Genomic DNA, 18,148 nt, shown 5'->3' with positions numbered 1-18,148 from the left:
GTGGAACGGGGAGCCAGGGGCAAGGGAGTCGGGATAGGAAAGAGCGCAGCGCCAGGGCTGGAGGTGGCTGCGCTCCTCGGCCGGCCGTGTTGGCTGAGCCCACGGCCGGCGCAGAGGAGGCAGCACGGGGCAGCCGACTGTGTCGGGGGCACCAGTGGGACCGAGCCCGCAGCCCTCACCCCTGGGAAGTTGGTACACCTGGTGTATGTCAATAACTTTAATAAACCCTCGGCGACAGCCCTTACACCTCACATTCGTCTCCGAGTGCGTCCTGGGAACTTCTCTACATTTGTATAATAGTGTACGGGCATGTGAACTGTGCTCGTATGTATGTAATGTGATTCGGGCTCTGCTCTTCATTTCTTCGCCTGGATGGTGCCGCAGGACGCAGCATCTCTGAAGGTGTTGCAGTTGTTGCAGTTGTTGCTGCTGCAGTTGCTGCAGTTGTTGCTGTTGCGTTTTTGTTGCTGCTGTTGTTGCTGCTGCTGTTGCAGTTGTTGCTGCTGCTGTTGTTGCTGCTTAAGATGCGTCAGTTCCAGTGGTGTTCCGTGATGGGATAACAAACTTTGATCAAATACTTTTATCAAACGAGTCATTACAATTGTAACGATTCATAATTGCAGGGGCTTATGTTGGGTTTGTGCGATTATTTTATATAGTCATACTGAATATTGCTATTTGATGCCATTGAGATGGAACATTCATCCAGCAGTGGATAGCTTGATCCTAATACCACCAAAGCGTGATCCTGCACCTTCCGTTTCACATATCCCACCTTTGGTTCGCACGTCCATATTACATACATACATGTTACATAATACATATTACATATATATATTCATGCATATTGCATACAGACACGTTACATACTCACGAGCATAGTGTGATTCTTAGAGGACCACGGTGTGAAGTTAAGAATTCGAATGAGATTCTAATATCACACTTCAATGTACGGTGTTCTAATCTGTAACACTAGTTTATGATGTAATTTTATAGCGTTATAATGTATCGCACATAGCTTATATTGTTAGAGTTCACAACATTATAGTTTACTATAACACTAGTTTGTAGTGTTATTTTAGAACGTCGCAATGTATAGCTCATAGTTTAAAGGTTATATTGTTAGAGTTTATAATGTTAGAGTATGCTCTGTGAGTTTACAATTTGAGAGTTTGTGGACGTGCCCTGTTCTCGTGGGACCCGACACGGATTTGGAAATAATTGCTATGATCATGTCTGAGCTGGGATGAGCGACTAATGTTTACTTTGCTTAATCATAACTGTGTGTAGGTTAGTGCCATCGGTGCTTAGTGAATACTACTCATGAATGAACTCATACTTCTTTCGGATAGAAATTTAAATCATGTTGGTAGAACAAGTCGCCTGTCTTTTCTAGACTAATTGTTATCTTCAAGTGCGTCAGTAAATATACTGCTAAAATACACAGCATAGGGGAGGCAGCCTTGTTGGGGAGATGTAGTTTGGCTAAGGCGCTGTGGCCGGGTGATGACACGGATTCAGAAACAATGGAGTTAAACACTCGCTGCTTGGCCCCGTCGACAGCAGCGAAGGCTGTCATATACCGCCCCATTTACGAGTTGGCTGTATGATGTGTATAGTTGAAGGTGCTAGGTGTTGTCTTCTTCTAACAGCTACTAACGTGCGTGTGTTGTCTGTTTTTAGGATTTGTCCATTGATGTTTTTTTTTTATTGCGGCGTTTTTTTGTTAAGTTCTGTCACTTGAGTGTAGCAGTTTGTTTAAGAATTCGTCACGTGAGCGTGGTGTTTTACTTGTGGGAATTTCGCTTTGTCACAATTTGTGATTGTTATAATAATTGTAAAGATTCATAATCTCATGAGTTTATAATGGGTTTGTGCGTGATTCTTATACGACCACACTGTGATTCTAATGCTTCTAATGATATTATAATACCTTACCTCCGTTTAAATGGTTATAAATTAAAACACTAGTTTATAATCGTTTAATGTTCAGTGTTATCGTTGATAGTATTACAGTTTACATGTCATAGAGTACAGTTTTTCCCCGACATACTTCGGAATTAGAGACTGGTACGTTGATGAACGATTAACTACGGGGACCTTTCCCCTCAATGAACACGTGTTAATCGTGTAGACAGCTAAGATGCTGCGGGTTAAGGGCACACTTGTGTGATGGAGATCCTCCATCTGAAATTCTCTGAACATGTTTTTGCTAGGAACATTATACAATAAAGAACTGACAAACATTTGTTAAAATACGTTTTTATTCATCTGCAACAATTTTACGTCAAAACTCGAAGGCAATGTTTATTACGTCCTATGTTCAAACAGTTACAGTACAATGCAAACCATATCCGTTCCAGGAATACCAAAGCGTTAAAGTATCATTCCCCATGATTTCCTTATTAGTTCGCAACGTTTGTTCACTGTTCGTCTGTGTTCAAGTCAAGGCCATATATCCAACGAACGCGTCATCAATGTACATCCTAAAGTCGACTATTATCAACCAAAAAAAGCTTAATACTTGAAAAAAACGTTTAAAATGTTGAGTAAAGATCTAACTACAGATGCATTCCAACTTTAGCTCAACAGGAAGACTTAAACACTACAATATTGTCCGGAATTGAACCATCTCACAACCACTGCTCATCACACCACTTCACCAAGTAATCACTACCTGCACGTCAAGAAACTCTCAAACGAACTGTAAAACTAAAGAGTCAGAATTACACACAAAAGTACTCAAGACAGCTTAATAGGTATAACCGCATGCAACATTATATTTCAGTCACCGCTAGCTCTCGGGTTGATCCTCGAGCCACTCCATTACATCCAGCCATCTCTCGGGATCCAACTGCATGGGATCGAAGGTGGAATTATCTACAGGAATCATTGCAGCACCTTGAATTACACCTTTTGATTTCAACTTCCTATCATCGTGGACCTTCTGATGCCTCTTCCGTTTTGATGACTGTGCAAATGCCTTCCCACACACAGAGCACATGAACGGCTTCTCGCCCGTGTGTGTTCTCCTGTGTCTCTGAAGATGTGATGGCTGTGCAAATGCCTTCCCACACACAGTGCACAGGAATGGCTTCTCGCCCGTGTGTGTTTTCTGGTGAGTTTGAAGAGTTGATGAGTGTGCAAATGTCTTCCCACACACAGGGCACAGGAATGGCTTCTCGCCCGTGTGTGTTCTCTGATGACTCTGAAGATGTGATGGCCGTGAAAAGGACTTCTCACACACAGAGCAATTGAATGGCTTCTTGCCTCCGTGTGCGTGGGGCTGTGGAGATCGTCTCTGCTCCATGTGAGCGTAGTAACAGCAGCGGTGTTATCGAGTCAAAAGTACGCTATCGGCCGCAAGGATGTTTAGCGTTGAGTTTTAGATTTTGTTAACTGCTAAAACAAGAACGACACTCGCGTCTAACCGAGACGCAAAAAATCCCGCTAATTTGACGACGAACACGTTCCGCGAAAATAGACACTTACTTGGAGATTCACGGTATATCGATGTCTGGAACCCGTCTGAAGATGTCGCCACGAACTCTCCCGACGCAAAGTCGCCTAACTGTCGACACAGCAATTGTGCTCGCCAGGCTGCGTTGTCTCGTGGTTGAAGGGCGATCAGCAGAGCTACGAGTCGAGCGTCCAACCTCATCAAGTTCCCTCTCGAAATGGCATTGAGCTCTGCTTCTGAGCCGCCTTATAACTCCCCCCCCCTAGGATCCAATCCTTTGTCTTTCAGGATATTTGCATTCGATTGTTAATTTTGGAAGGTACAATCCGCATGTCTATTAACATACCGAAGGGTAATGTGCCCTTTGTGCTTCATGCATGAATATGTAAGTGCATCTCAGTGTGTAATTGTGCGCTTATTTTGAATAAATGGAAAAACTTTGTCCTCGATTTAAAGTGAATGCAGAGAAATTAGCATGTAACTTTAGAAAAGGAAGAGAGCGGCCTTCTCGACGAGGGAGTGAAACCCAATAGGTAATATTCTTTTACAGCGTTACAATGGATAGGTTGTAGTTCATAGGTTATAATATTATGTTTCACTATGATAGAGCTTAACATGTGAGAGTCTACAATATCAGAGTTGATAAAATGCGACGATCAAGGGCGTCAATCGGGTGAGTTTGAACAGAGGCTTTAATCAAAGGCGTCATCCCATCACGGAACACCACCTCTCTGCGATTATTACAGCAACAGAAGCAACTACAGCAGCAACAACAGCAGCAACATCACATTTCGAGGGCAACGCAGCTACTTCCGATTCTGCTGCCCAGCTGTTTGTAGTCGGGACCTGCTCTCGCAGGACCCCACACGTCTTTGGAAATGATTGCGATGATCATGTTTGAGCTCAGAATTAAGTCACTCAAGATTACTTTTTTAACCATAACTTTAGGTAGGTTAGTGTCATCGGGGCTCTGTGAATACTACTCATGAATGAAATCACACTCCTGTATGACCGACATTGTACTAATTTTGGTTGATCGAGTAGAACAAGGCACATAACATGTCCAGACGAATTCTTATCAACAACGTGCACCTCTTAACCCCTCCCTCGCATTTACGACTAACAATTTGCATTTGCACATAACATACATTCAAGTACAGTAATTTGCTAAAACGACCAAATTGTCATTCTAAAATTTGAATGCCATTCTTACCCTCGACCCCCACAGTTCACATATCCGACCGTCGGTTCGATTGAACGGACAATTAACAAACATGTGTAGAGTTCCATTATAATACTTCTAATGAAATTAAAATACCGTACCTCCGTTTATGGTGGTATAAATTATAAAACCAGTTGGTAGCTTTTTTTGTCGTTTAATGTTTAGTGTTATTGTTTATAGTGTTATCAATTTACGTGTTTTAAGTACAGGTGATTCCCGGTATACTTCGGTATTCTGGACCTGAACGTTGCACCGTCTCTCTGGGAACCCGTGTGGTGTGTGTAGCGAGTATTACGGGGTGGGCGGGTAGTGTGGTGATAGTGGTCACGGTTGGCACCGATGCACGACCACCGCCACCACCCCTACTGGGCGGTGGACCTGCCACCACAAAGCAGCACGCGGCGGAGGAGTGAGGCGATCGCTCTCGCCACGCGAGCGAGGCTCCCTCGCTTCCTCTTCTTTTCGTGCATCTCCACCTGCACCTCTTCCGTTTTTTCCTCCGTCTCATCCTCCTCCATCCCCTCTTCTTCATCCTCCACTACCATCTTCTCCTCTACCTCCTCTTCTTCCTGCGCCACCTCCATCTTCTCTATCTTCTTCTCCTCCGCTAGCACCATCTCTTCCTCCTTCATCTGCTCCTCAACTTCCGGCACCACCATCTCCACCACCGTCTTCTCTTCCTCCTCCACCATTGTTTCCCCTTTGTCCGTCGTCTCCATGTCCTCCACCACGACCATCTGTTCATCCTTTGTTGTCTCCTTGTCCTCCATCTCCGTATTGTCTTTCTCCTCTCCTTCCGTGTTCTCCTCCATTGTCACCATCACAATCTCGTCCTCCTTTGCCTTCTCTTCCTCCGTCTCTACTTCATCCTCCATCTCCTTCACCTCTTCCTTCGTCTCCTTCTCCACAACCTCTGTCTTCACTTCAAAGGCCTGGACGAGTGAGGAGGAGGGCTGAGCTGGCTCAGATCTGTGAAGAGACAACACGACACCGTTCTAGATTTGAAGCTTTCGTGACTGCAATGATTCATATTCTTAGGTTTTTTCGGTAAAGTCACGTAGGTAAAAAAACATTAAAAAGTAAAATAAAATAACATAAAAAATAAAAATCACGACGTTTCGGAGGCAACACAAGCTTCCGTCTTCAGGTGGAACCGTCACAGCCACGACAGCTGTATCAGGTAAATGAGAGATTGCAGAAGCTACCACTTCGTTTATATGATGGTTGGAGAAGGTGGTGGGGCAAGGGCCGCATACTTTTATTAATATGGTAAGGTGAGGTTTAAGACTAAGAATAGACTGCATATCAAAGGCTGAGCCTTTGTTATGGAGAGGTGCGGTTTGTGACTCAACCTGTAACAGGGAGACCACCACTAGACATGGTAAAACTGTGATGGTTGTCTGTCAAACACGACACCGTTCCACCTTGCTGCTACGGCAGACATCGCCATCTCCCCATCGTCCGTGGGTGGAATGTGTGGCGGATTAATTCGAGCTGAATAGAAACATCAATAACGACATGGCCAGTGAGTGTGCTTAGTATTGGTGCTCTCATTCTCATGGCGCCAGGCTATCCTTGAGATAGGTGCAGCTGTGTCTCACACAGACTGCTGTAGTTTCACAGTAGTGGTTGGCGTTGCTGTGCAAATTTAGCTGAATAATTTGAAGTGACATTTTTTTGGTTCTTTCGGTAAAGTCATGTAGGTATAAAATAAAATAAATTAAATCACAACGTTTCGATTGTAACACAAGCAATCATCATCAGGTGGGAAAACCACAGCAAGAAACGTTCTTGCAATAACGACATGGCCATCGAAACGTCGTGATTTAATTTAATATATTTTATTTCATACCTACGTGAATTTACCGATATAACCAAAGAATATGGATCCCTGTAGTCACTAAAACTTCAAATCTAGATTGAACATATTCTATATGTATATTCTAATTGACCCCTTGCACATAATGTCCTAAGCATTTCAAATGGCATCGATAGAGATCCTGAACGTCCACTGTGACGGAATGGGTGTGGATCTGTGTGGTCAATACAGCAGCAATAATAGCCAGGGCGGGAAGCAAGAACTGAACTGTAATGGTGAAGAATGAGTGCACGAAAATTTGGTCGCTTCAACACATCCACTATTTAAAAAAAGTGTCCGTCAGTGATTTGTGGTCGAGAGAGCCACCTCCCTTGACGTCAAAGGCATCTCAGAGTGCATTGCATGCGATAAGCCTCTCGCATCTCTCATCTCATCGCGTTTTAAATTGGACACCCTTCTCAGTGGTAGCTGTCGCTGTGCGTTACAAGGCGAATTGGCAGCTGGCCTGGCAACAGGCGATAGACAGCGAAAATCTCACGGTGGATGGAGGGTTACATGGTGAAGATATGCCCACTTCGTTACGTGGTCTAACCAAGAAACCAGTTATGAAAAATAAATCTGTCCACAGTATAGCGGAATGTACACGTGGGGTTTGCAGTGTCTGTGCATTTTGAGAGCGCGACAGGGCTTGAGCACCTGTGCATCACAGCAACATTGACCTGGGTTTGATTTCCACGTTTGGCCACATTCTCCGTGTGGATTATGCAGCCCCCTGTTCTGGGAAGGTTCTGCAGCTTTCTCCCTGTTACTGAACCCACACAAGCAATGCAAATCGTTCAATTTGGATCTCAAACAGTAACAACTTTTTTGCAAAATGCGAGCAAACTTGGCAGGATCCTCCTGAAAAAAAGTCTTGAGACCGAGTAAGGCTGATGCTGCGTGATAAGCATGGTAATGCATAGCAAAAATAAACACACAGGACGCACACGCAGAGTGGTTTACCGTGGCTCAGCGACTCCGGAGATTGCTTTGTCTTCTTGGAAGCCCTCTTCTCTAAAGCTCGGAGCAATTGGGCCCCACACAGGATTGGAGGACGTGGTGGCGGTGGCGTTAGTGGAGGCGGTGGCGGCGGCGGTGGTGGCGGTGGTGTACGCGGTGCTGCTGCTGGTGGTATCGTTCTGGAGCCATTGTCGCTCAATCTTGGCGAGGCGCTGCTCCTCCTCGAGGCGCTTTTGCTCCACAAGACGCTTCTCCTCCATCAAGTGCTCCTCCTCCTCCTTTTGACGCTTCACCTCAACGAGGCGCTTCTCCTGCATGAGACGTTTCTCCTCGAGGAGCTTCACCTTGCGAAAGCGCCTCTCCTCAAGACGCTTCTTCTTCTTCTCGAGACGCTTCAGCTCTATGAGACGCTTCACCTCAAAGAGGCGATTCTCCTCCATGAGGTGCTTCTCTTCCTCGAACCGCTGCATCTCAATGAGGCGCTGCTCCTCGACAAGGCGCTTCTCTTCTTCCACCCGCTTCTCCTCCATGAGGCGCTTCTCTTCCTTGATCCGCTTCACATCTATGAGGCGCTTCTCTTCCTCCAGATGCTTCTCCTTGAGACGCTTCACCTCGCGAAGGCGCTTCTCCTCTATGAAGCGCGTTTCTTCAAGGAGGCGCTTTTCCATGACCCGTTTCACGTCTTTGAGGATATTATTTCGAAGGCACTTCTGCTCCGTTTGGTGCTTCACCTTGGCGAGGCGCTTCACCTCATTGGGGCGCTTCTCTTCCATTGTGCATTTTTCCTTCGCAAGGCGCTTGTCCTCCTGGAGACGCTTCACTCCGCTGACGTTCTTCACCTCCCCAATGCTCCTCTGTTCACGCGAAGATAAGCACATGATCATTCAGACATGCGCACTCAGGACAAAATCTATTCTCGCAGGCACACAAACATAGACGGGCACATAGACGAACAAAAATGCATACTGGCACATCTATGTACGGATGCAAACATGCACATTAACTCATGGCATGACGTGATTATGGAGAGATGGAGTGATGGTGTTGGGAGATGGTGTTGTGATACGGAGAGGTGAAATTGTGGAATGTTCTGGAGAGACGGTGCCTTGTGATGGTATTGGCGCTTTATGAGGCTCTATGCTATTGTATTGATTCTCGAATTGAATCTTTCGTGACTGCAAGCATTCATACTCACGTATGCGACTTAACCGAAAAAACCTAAGAAAGAGTCACGTACGTGACTTTACCGAAAAAACTAAGAGTATATTGTATCGAGTTGGTGGTGATGTGAAGAGATTGTGTGGTGATGTGAGGTATAGTGATGTTTTGGTGCAATGGTGTGGGAGTGTGGAGAGAATGTGGTGTTTGACTCCCATAGACCCCATACACACCTTTGGGGAACGATTTTCATAGCTTTGGCCTGGGAAAGGGTCCACTTCATCCATAATGTCCCCCCACGTGGTCGATTGGCGCCATGACTCCCTGGCTACCGAAAACAAAATTAATTCAAAGGACGAGTAATGTATTAGAGAACGAAGCACGTGGATATTCACACAACTAATTCTGAGATTCTTGTAATTACCTCTTAACACATAACATGACCTACTGTTGAGAAACATTAGTCACATGGCAGTAAAACATTACAAGTCATATTTTTGTAAGCATGTTGAGATCATCAATTTCATAAAGTTGAGACCCCAATTTAACCCAATATGGCTGAAACGCAGCTCTAAATCCATGCTGTCTGCCACACTTGACCGTTTACCTCTTCCCATCACCACCAAAAAAAATAATTAATCAGGGAGCTGCCTCCTCTGCATAAAAGCCACGTGATGCAGGTAACTGTGACTTACCATCATAGTCCTCCAAGATGTCAGCCCACTTGCGTTGTCTGTCCATGTTGTTGGGAAGGAGTAGTTTCTGTTTGATGTTGGAGGGCCTGGAGAGGTTGTAAAAACGCTCAGATTTAGCAACCTTTTGAAACACTCATCCTCTCAATTATTACATATTTGACCACTCGCTGTACCAATCAAATCACTTTCGTGCCGTTTGTTTTACAAGTCCACTCACTCGCTTGTTTGCCCACTCACGCGTGCGTCAGATCGCTCACTCATCCACCCACGCGAACATGTTTATTCCAACTGCCTATTGCATTAAACATAATCGCCAGACATAACCGTGATGTTTAACCTCTAATCCAGACAAGCATGTTGATGCACAGCCCATTTGTATTAATCTACTGCTTGATAAAGGCCCCCCTATGTCTTGTAGGTCATTGGGGTCAAATGACCATACTTAAATCATTTGTTATAACCCGAGAATGACGTCGTAGGTCACGTGATGTCAGAGGTACCGCCCATGTGGCTGTGACATCACAGATAGGAGACATCTATGGCAGCAGCTCGGGTCTGAACTAAAAGGTAGACTCCTCCCCCGTGTTGGATAACATTCAATACATGTAATGCAGGGCACAATTATGCAGGCAATCAGAACACAATAATTATAGACATGTTAATCATATTATATGAGATTTAAACAGGTTAGTTATGAACGTTTTAAATGTTAACTTGCTTTGGGTCTAAACAATGACAGTAACAGCAACATATCAGAGCATGCCAAGTAATCTAACTAATAGTCCTAATTTGGTTGCAGAAAATCCAAATAGCAACATACACAAAAATAATGAAGCTTTAGTTTGTAGTCAAAACGTGCAATAAAAATAAACAACACACATCGTCAACAGGGACGCTCACGATAATTGTTTTTTTTACCCTTCTATCTGGCAACAAAACTGACACCTTTTTACAAGGAGTCATGTTTGCATAGACCGCAATACCTGCAGTCATAATACAAACAAAAGAACATAACTCTGATAATGTGCACTGTCCTTGAAGTTGATTGGTCCACACCCGAGACAGCTTTCCTTAGAGCCTAGTCTCACATGGGTTGGACCTGATGACGCCAAAAGGCGCACTGTAAAAAGGTGTCAGTTTTGTTGCCAGATAGAAGGGTAAAAAACAATTATCATATTTTTACTGGCAAATGAGGTTCCCATAGGGACGCTCACCTCGTTGACGATTCGCTCTGCAAAGGCTTCTGCTGCTGCTCACTCGTGCGCATTCCTCTCGACTGCGGGTGGAGGCGTGGCTATGACGTAACAGAGGTGACGTCACTACAGCGAGGCTCCGCCCCCACGCGCTTGGCGGGCGCACCACGTGGTGCAGTGCGGGTGGTTGCGTCACCGGAAACAGCAGAGCCCTCGGTTCGACATTAAACATTTGCCCCCTCGCTTTGTGCTGTCTTTGATGTCGCCGTTACTGCGGCGAGGACTGAAGCGATGCCTGGCCATCAGGCCTGGCATATACCTAGGCCTCAGGCTTCATATTTGTTCTTAGTTATTTTTTGTTTAATTGGAATTATTAACTTGCATTTCATTAATTACATTTCAAGCGTATAAACACCATAACATTGGTTTATTTACTTTTAAATTCAGGTTTGTAGTATAGTTATTGATCTGTAGTTATATTTAAGTGAGTGAGGTGGTTGTACTAAGTGTGAATTTGAGTTCCATGTAAATTATTATTGTGTAAAGGATTTGTCTGTGTGCACCTATCCTGGCAGTGGTAATTAGGGCTTTTTATAATTAAGTTGTTAATGAGATTGTTTATTTGTGTGTGTCTGTTATCGATGTCTGTGTAAGGTTACATATCTATGTTTGTAGCTCTGTGTGTTTGTTAATTTATGATGGGTGGTGATGATGATGTTTCTTGATAATGGATGGTGGTGATGATAATGTGTAGTGATTATGATGGGTGGTAGTGATGATGATGGGTGGTGGTAATGATTGGGGAGTTTATGATGATGGGTGGTGATGGTTATGGGTGGTGATGATGATGGGTTGTTGTGATTATGGATGATTGGTGATGGTTATGATGAATGTTGGTTGTGATGGTTGGGTGGTGGTGGTGGAGACGATGGTTGGTGATGGTGAGTTGATAGTGATAATGATGATAATGGGTGTTGATACTGATGATTTGTGTTGATGATTATGGGTGGTGTTGAGTAAATGAGCAACCACCAGACACATAACAGCAACAGAAGTAACTAAATCAGCACCAATAACAGCAGCGACAACAGCAGCAGCAACAACACATTTTGAGGGCGACGCAACTACTTCCGATTCTGCTGTTTCTGCTGCTCGACTATTTGTAGACAGGACCTGCTCTCGCGGGACCCCACACGTCTTTGGAAATGATTGCGATCATGTCTGAGCTGAGAATTAAGTGACTAAACGTTACTTTGTTTAACCATAACTGTGTGTAGGTTAGTGTCTGGGAGCTTAGCGAATACTACTCATGAATGAACTCGCACTCCTTTATGACCGACATTCTACTAATTTTGGTTGATCGAGACGAACAAGGCACGTGCCATGTCCAGAATAATTTTTATTACCAATATTGTCCTTAAATATGATGCTAAAATAAACATTAACACTGGATTAAACCTGCACCTCTTAACCGCTGCCTCGCATTTACGACTAACAATTTGCATTTTACACGTAACATGCAGTCAAGCACAGTAAAATGCTAATACGACAATATTGTTATTCTAGGAATTTAATATTGTTATTCTAGGAATTTAAATTCTAAAATGCTAATACGACAATATTGTTATTCTAGGAATTTAAATTCGATTCTAACCCTGCACCCCCAACAGTTCGCATATCCAACCCCCGGTTTAATGGAACGTTCGCTTTACATACATATGAGCAGAGTACGATTATAATACTTCTAATGACATTTGAATACCGTACCTCAGTTTATGGTGTAATGAATTAGGAAACCAGTCTATAGTCATTTAATGTTGAGTGGTATCGTTTATAGTGATACAGCTGAAGTCATAGAGATGAAACGGCCTAAGTGTGTACGAATGTAGATAGGGCGTCGCCGTTGGTTCGTCCACCCATCGCGCCTCAAGACTTATGTCCGTCCCCACCCGGACAGCTCATCCCCATGTCCTGTAGAGCCCAAGTCTGGTGTGTCCCACGTGGTGTGGCTCTCGGCAACGGAAACCGTACACCAAAGGAAATGTGTTGTGGCGCTCACAGTTTCCTAGCCCCTGAGGCCCGGGGTGCTTCAATGATCTCCCGCGTGTGAGGAATCGGTGCCTGGAGCCCAGTCATGTTTCTCAAAAGAAGCCAGGGACCTGCCTAACCCTTCAAGGCTGTGGTGCGAACCCTTGACGCCCCGAAAGGCACAAGATTCCACCATGGGCCTTTAACGCGGTTTTAGACCCCAGGCGTCACGATATAGCAACGACGACGACGAGACAGCAACCAGCCAACACAGCCCCAAACCTCGTTCCTCCCCCTCTCTCATTCTCGGCGTGAACCTCCGCCCACACTTGGTCCCGCCTTCCCTTCTCGAACTCTCTTTATCTTGTTGTCACCACTTGTCCCTTAGTTGACGCATTGTCTTTACATCACCCACCTCTATGACCTCTACCTGACCCCGCCATGGGCGGAGCAACTTGGGGGATTTTCCCGGTGGCACCTGTGGGCAATACAACCATGCCCTGTCCCCCACTGCTCATGGAAGCACGTGTTCCCGCCGCCCCGAGTTCTTTTCATTAGCGGCTTGCGCTCTGGTGGGGAAAGGTCCTCGTTATGAATCGTTTCGCAACGTTCAGGTCCAGAAAACCGAAGTACACCGGGAATCACCTGTACTAAAAAAACATGTAAACTGATAACACTATAAACAATAACACTAAACATTAAACGACAAAAAAACCTACCAACTGGTTTTATAATTTATACCACCATAAACGCAGGTACGGTATTTAAATCTCATTAGAAGTATTAAAATCGCACTCTACACATATTTATGTAAATTATCTGTTCAATCGAACCGGGGGTCGGATATGTGAACTGTGGGGGTACAGGGCAAGAATCGCATTTAAATTTTAGAATAACAATATTGTCGTATTAGCATTTTACTGTGCTTGAATGTATATTATGTGCAAGTGCAAATCGTTAGTCGTAAATGCGAGGGAGGGTTAAGAGGTGCACGTTTAATCCAATGTTAACATTTATTTTAGCATCATATTTAAGGACACTGTTGTTGATAAGAATTCGTCTGGACATGGCACGTGCCTTGTTCTACTCGATCAACCAAAATTAGTACAATGTCGGTCATACAAGAGTGTGATTTCATTCATGAGTAGTATTCACAGAGCCCCGATGACACTAACCTACCTAAAGTTATGGTCAAACAAAGTAATCTTGAGTGACTTAATTCTCAGCTCAGGCATGATCATCGCAATCATTTCCAAAGACTTGTGGGGTCCTGTGAGAGCAGGTCCCGACTATAAACAGCTGGGCAGCAAAATCGGAAGTAGCTGTGTCGCCCTCGAAATGTGATGTTGCTGCTGTTGTTGTCGCTGCTGTTGCTGCTGTAGTTGCTTCTGTTGCTGCAATAAACCCAGGGAGGTGGTGTTCCGTGATGGGATGACGCCTTTGATTAAAGCCTCTGATCAAACTCACCCGATTGACGCCCTTGATCGTCGCATTTGATCAACTCTGATATTGTATACTCTCACATGTTAAGCTCTATCATAGTGAAACATAATATTATAACATATGAACTACAACCTATCCATTGTAACGCTGTAAACGAATATTATCCATTGGGTTTCACTCCCTCGTCGAGAAGGCCGATCTCTTCCTTTTCCAAAGTTACATGCTAATTTCTCTGCATTCACTTTAAATCGAGGACAATGTTTTTTCATTTATTCAAAATAAGCGCACAATTACACACTGAGAGATGCACTTACATATTCACGCATGAAGCACAATGGGCACATTACCCTCAGTATGTTAATAGACATGCGGATTTTGCATTCCAAAATTAACTTTCGAATGCAAATATCCTGAAAGACAAAGGATTGGATCCTAGGGGGGGAGTTATAAGGCGGCTCAGAAGCAGAGCTCAATGCCATTTCGAGAGGGAACTTGATGAGGTTGGACGCTCGACTCGTCGCTCTGCTGATCGCCCTTCAACCGCGAGACAACGCAGCCTGGCGAGCACAATTGCTGTGTCGATAGTTAGGCGACTTTGCGTTGGGAGAGTTCGTGGCGACATCTTCAGACGGGTTCCAGACATCGATATACCGTGAATCTCCAAGTAAGTGTCTATTTTCGGGGATAAACTCTTAAACGTTTTCGTCGTCAAATTAGCGGGATTTTTTTGCGTCTCGGTTAGAGTGTCGTTCTTGTTTTAGCAGTTAACAAAATCCAAAACTCAACGCTAAACATCCTTGCGGCCGATAGCGTACTTTTGACTCAATAACACCGCTGCTGTTACTACGCTCACATGGAGCAGAGACGCTCTCCACAGCCCCACGTCCACGGAGGCAAGAAGTCCTTCAATTGCTCTGTATGTGGGAAGACATTTTCACGGCCATCACATCTTCAGATTCACCAGAGAACACACACGGGCGATAAGCCATTCCTGTGCCCTTTGTGTGGGAAGACATTTGCACACTCGTCAACTCTTCAAAACCATCAGAGAACACACACGGGTGAGAAGACGTTCTTGTGCCCTGTGTGTGGGAAGACATTTGCACACTCATCAACTCTTCAAACTCACCAGAGAACACACACCGGTGAGAAGCCGTTCTTGTGCCCTGTGTGTGGGAAGACATTTGCACAATCATCAAATCTTCAAGCTCATGAGAAAACACACACGGGCGAGAAGCCATTCCTGTGCTCTGTGTGTGGGAAGACATTTTCACACCCATCAAATCTTCAAGCTCATGAGAAAACACACACGGGCCAGAAGCCATTCCCGTGCTCTGTGTGTGGGAAGGCATTTGCACGGTCATCAACCATGAACAAGCATCAGAAGGTCCACAATGATAGGAAACTGAAATCAAAAGCTGAAGTTCAAGGTGCTGCAATGAGTCCTGAAGATAATTCCACCTTCGATCCCATGCAGTTGGATCCCGAGAGATGGCTGGATGTAATGGAGTGGCTCGAGAGTCAACCAGAGAGCTCGGGGTGACTGACAAAATATTATGTCATGTGGTTATACCTATTAAGCCGTATCGAGTACTTTTGTGTGTAATTTTGACTATTTTAGTTTTACAGTTTGTGAGAGTTTAATGACGTGCCCAGTGGTGGTTTGTAATGTTATCGGATTACTTGCCGAAGTGGTGTGATGAGCACTGGTTGTGAGACTGTTCAATTGTAGTCGTTATATGTTCCTGTTGAGCTAAAGTTGGAATGCGTCTGTAGGTACATCTTTACTCAACATTTTAAATATTTTTTGTCAAGTGTATGGCTTTTTTTGATTGGTATTAATCGATTTTAGATAGCTGATTTCAGGATGTACATTGGTGACGCGTTCGTTGGATATATGGCCTTGACTTCAACATATACGCACAGTGAACAAATGTGGTGAACTAATAAGGAAATCATGGAGAATGATACTTTAACGCTTTGGTATTCCTAGAACGGATATGGTTTGCATTGTACTGGAAATGTGTGAACATAGAATATAATAAATATTCCCTTCGAGTTTTGACGTAAAAATGATTGCAGATGAATAAAAACGTATTTTTAACAAATGTTTGTCCGTTCTTTATTTTATAATGTTCCTAGCAAACACATGTTAAGATAATTTCAGGTGGAGGATCTCCGTCACACAAGTATGCCCTTAACCGGCAACATCTTAGCTGTCTACCCTATTAACACGTGTTCCTTGAGGGGAAAGGTCCCCGTAGTTAATCGTTCATCAACGTACCAGTCCCTAATTCCGAAGTATGTCGGGGATAAACTGTACTGTATAACATGTAAACCGTAATTCTATGAACTATAACACTAAACATTAAACGATTATAAGCTAGTGTTTTAATTAATAACCATATAAACGGAGGTAAGGTATTATAAAATCATTAGAAGCATTAGAATAACAGCATGGTCGTATAAGAAATGCAATTACAACATGGTCATATTACAATCACGATTTTCACTGCTAGATGTAATCGAATAACAAAAGACGGAATATATTTATATAAATACACGCACAAACTCATTATAAACTCATCAGATTATGAATGGTGACAATTATTAAAACAATCACAAATTGTGACAGAGAAATTCCCACATGCAAAACACCACGCTCACTTTAACAAACTGCAACACTCAAGTGACAAAATTCAACAAAAAAAGGCCGCATTAAAAAGAAAAACATCAATGGACAAATCCAAAAACAGTCAATACACACACGTTAGTAGCTGTTAGAAGAAGACAACACCTAGCACCTTCAACTATACACATTATACATCCAACTCGTAAATGGGGCGGTATATGACAGCCTTCGCTGCTGTCGACCGGGCCAAGCAGCGAGTGTTTAACTTCATTGTTTCAGAATCCGTGTCATCACCCGGCCACAGCGCCTTAGCCAAACTACATCTCCAAAACAAGGCAGCCTTCCCTATGCTGTGTATTTTAGCAGTATATTTACGGACGCACTTGAAGATAACAATTCGTCTAGAAAAGGCAGGCGACTTGTTCTACCAACATGATTTCAATTTATATCCGAAAGAAGAATGAGTTCATTCATGAGTAGTATTCACTAAGCCCCGATTGCACTAACCTACACACAGTTATGATTAATCAAAGTAAACATTAGTCGCTCATCCCAGCTCAAACATGATCATAGCAATCATTTCCAAATCCGTGTCGAGTCCCACGAGAACAGGGCACGTCCACAAACTCTCAAATTGTAAACTCACATTGCATACTCTAACATTATAAACTCTAACAATATAACCTTTAAACTATGAGCTATACATTGTAACGCTTTAAAATAACACTACAAACTAGTGTTATAGTAAACTATAATGTTGTGAACTCTAACAATATAAGCTATGAGCTATACATTATAACGCTATAAAATAACAATAAACTGGTGTTAAAGATTAGAACACCGTACATTGAAGTGTGATATTTGAATTCGAATTCTTAGCTTCACACCGTGGTCCTCTAGGAATCACAATTGGCTCGTCAATATGTAACATGTCTGTATGTAATATGTATGCATGAGATATGTCTGCATGTAATATGTATGCATGTAACATGTATGTATGTAATATGGACGTGCGAACCAATGGTGGGATATGTGAAACATGAAGGTGCAGGATCAGGATGGGATTAAAATTATTTGAATAACACTTTGGTGGTATGCGCCGCAGCCTGGCTGCCCAGCAGATACCAAGGAGGAATTTTGGGAACAATTGATGGACACATGCAATCAAATAAATGGAGAAGAGCAGTTAGTAATTGGTGGAGACCTAAATGGACACGTTGGAAACGCCCGGGATGGATACCCTCGAAACCATGGTGGCCAAGGATATGGTACCCGGAACGATGAGGAAAACCGAGCCCTGGACTTTGCGGAAGCCCATGATCTTGTCCTCGCCAACACCTTCTTCAAGAAGAGACCATCCCATCTCATTACGTACGCCAGTGGTGGGAGATCAACTCAATTTGATTTCTGGCTTGTCAAGCGGGATAAGCTAAAAACGGTGACAAACACTAAAGTCATACCATCAAACAACATCACCCCACAACATCGCATCCTGATCA

At 43.8% G+C, this 18,148-nt stretch overlaps 1 protein-coding gene and 1 pseudogene across 1 annotated transcript in view; one reads left to right on the top strand and one right to left on the bottom strand.

Moving 5' to 3' along the window:
- LOC133361284 (zinc finger protein 239-like) overlaps positions 1-18,148 on the top strand; it is an 807,570-nt gene that overhangs the window by 421,128 nt on the left and 368,294 nt on the right. The gene's annotated exons all lie outside the window — the stretch shown is intronic.
- LOC133361342 (oocyte zinc finger protein XlCOF6-like) overlaps positions 3,158-18,148 on the bottom strand; it is a 276,931-nt pseudogene continuing 261,940 nt past the window's right edge.

Source organism: Lethenteron reissneri, chromosome 72 (genome assembly GCF_015708825.2).
Source record: "Lethenteron reissneri isolate LAM-NWPU_2019-01 chromosome 72, ASM1570882v1, whole genome shotgun sequence".
Classification (NCBI taxonomy): Eukaryota; Metazoa; Chordata; class Hyperoartia; order Petromyzontiformes; family Petromyzontidae; genus Lethenteron; species Lethenteron reissneri.
Note: the sequence above shows the minus strand (reverse complement) of the source record. Positions and strands in the feature narration are given on the sequence as shown.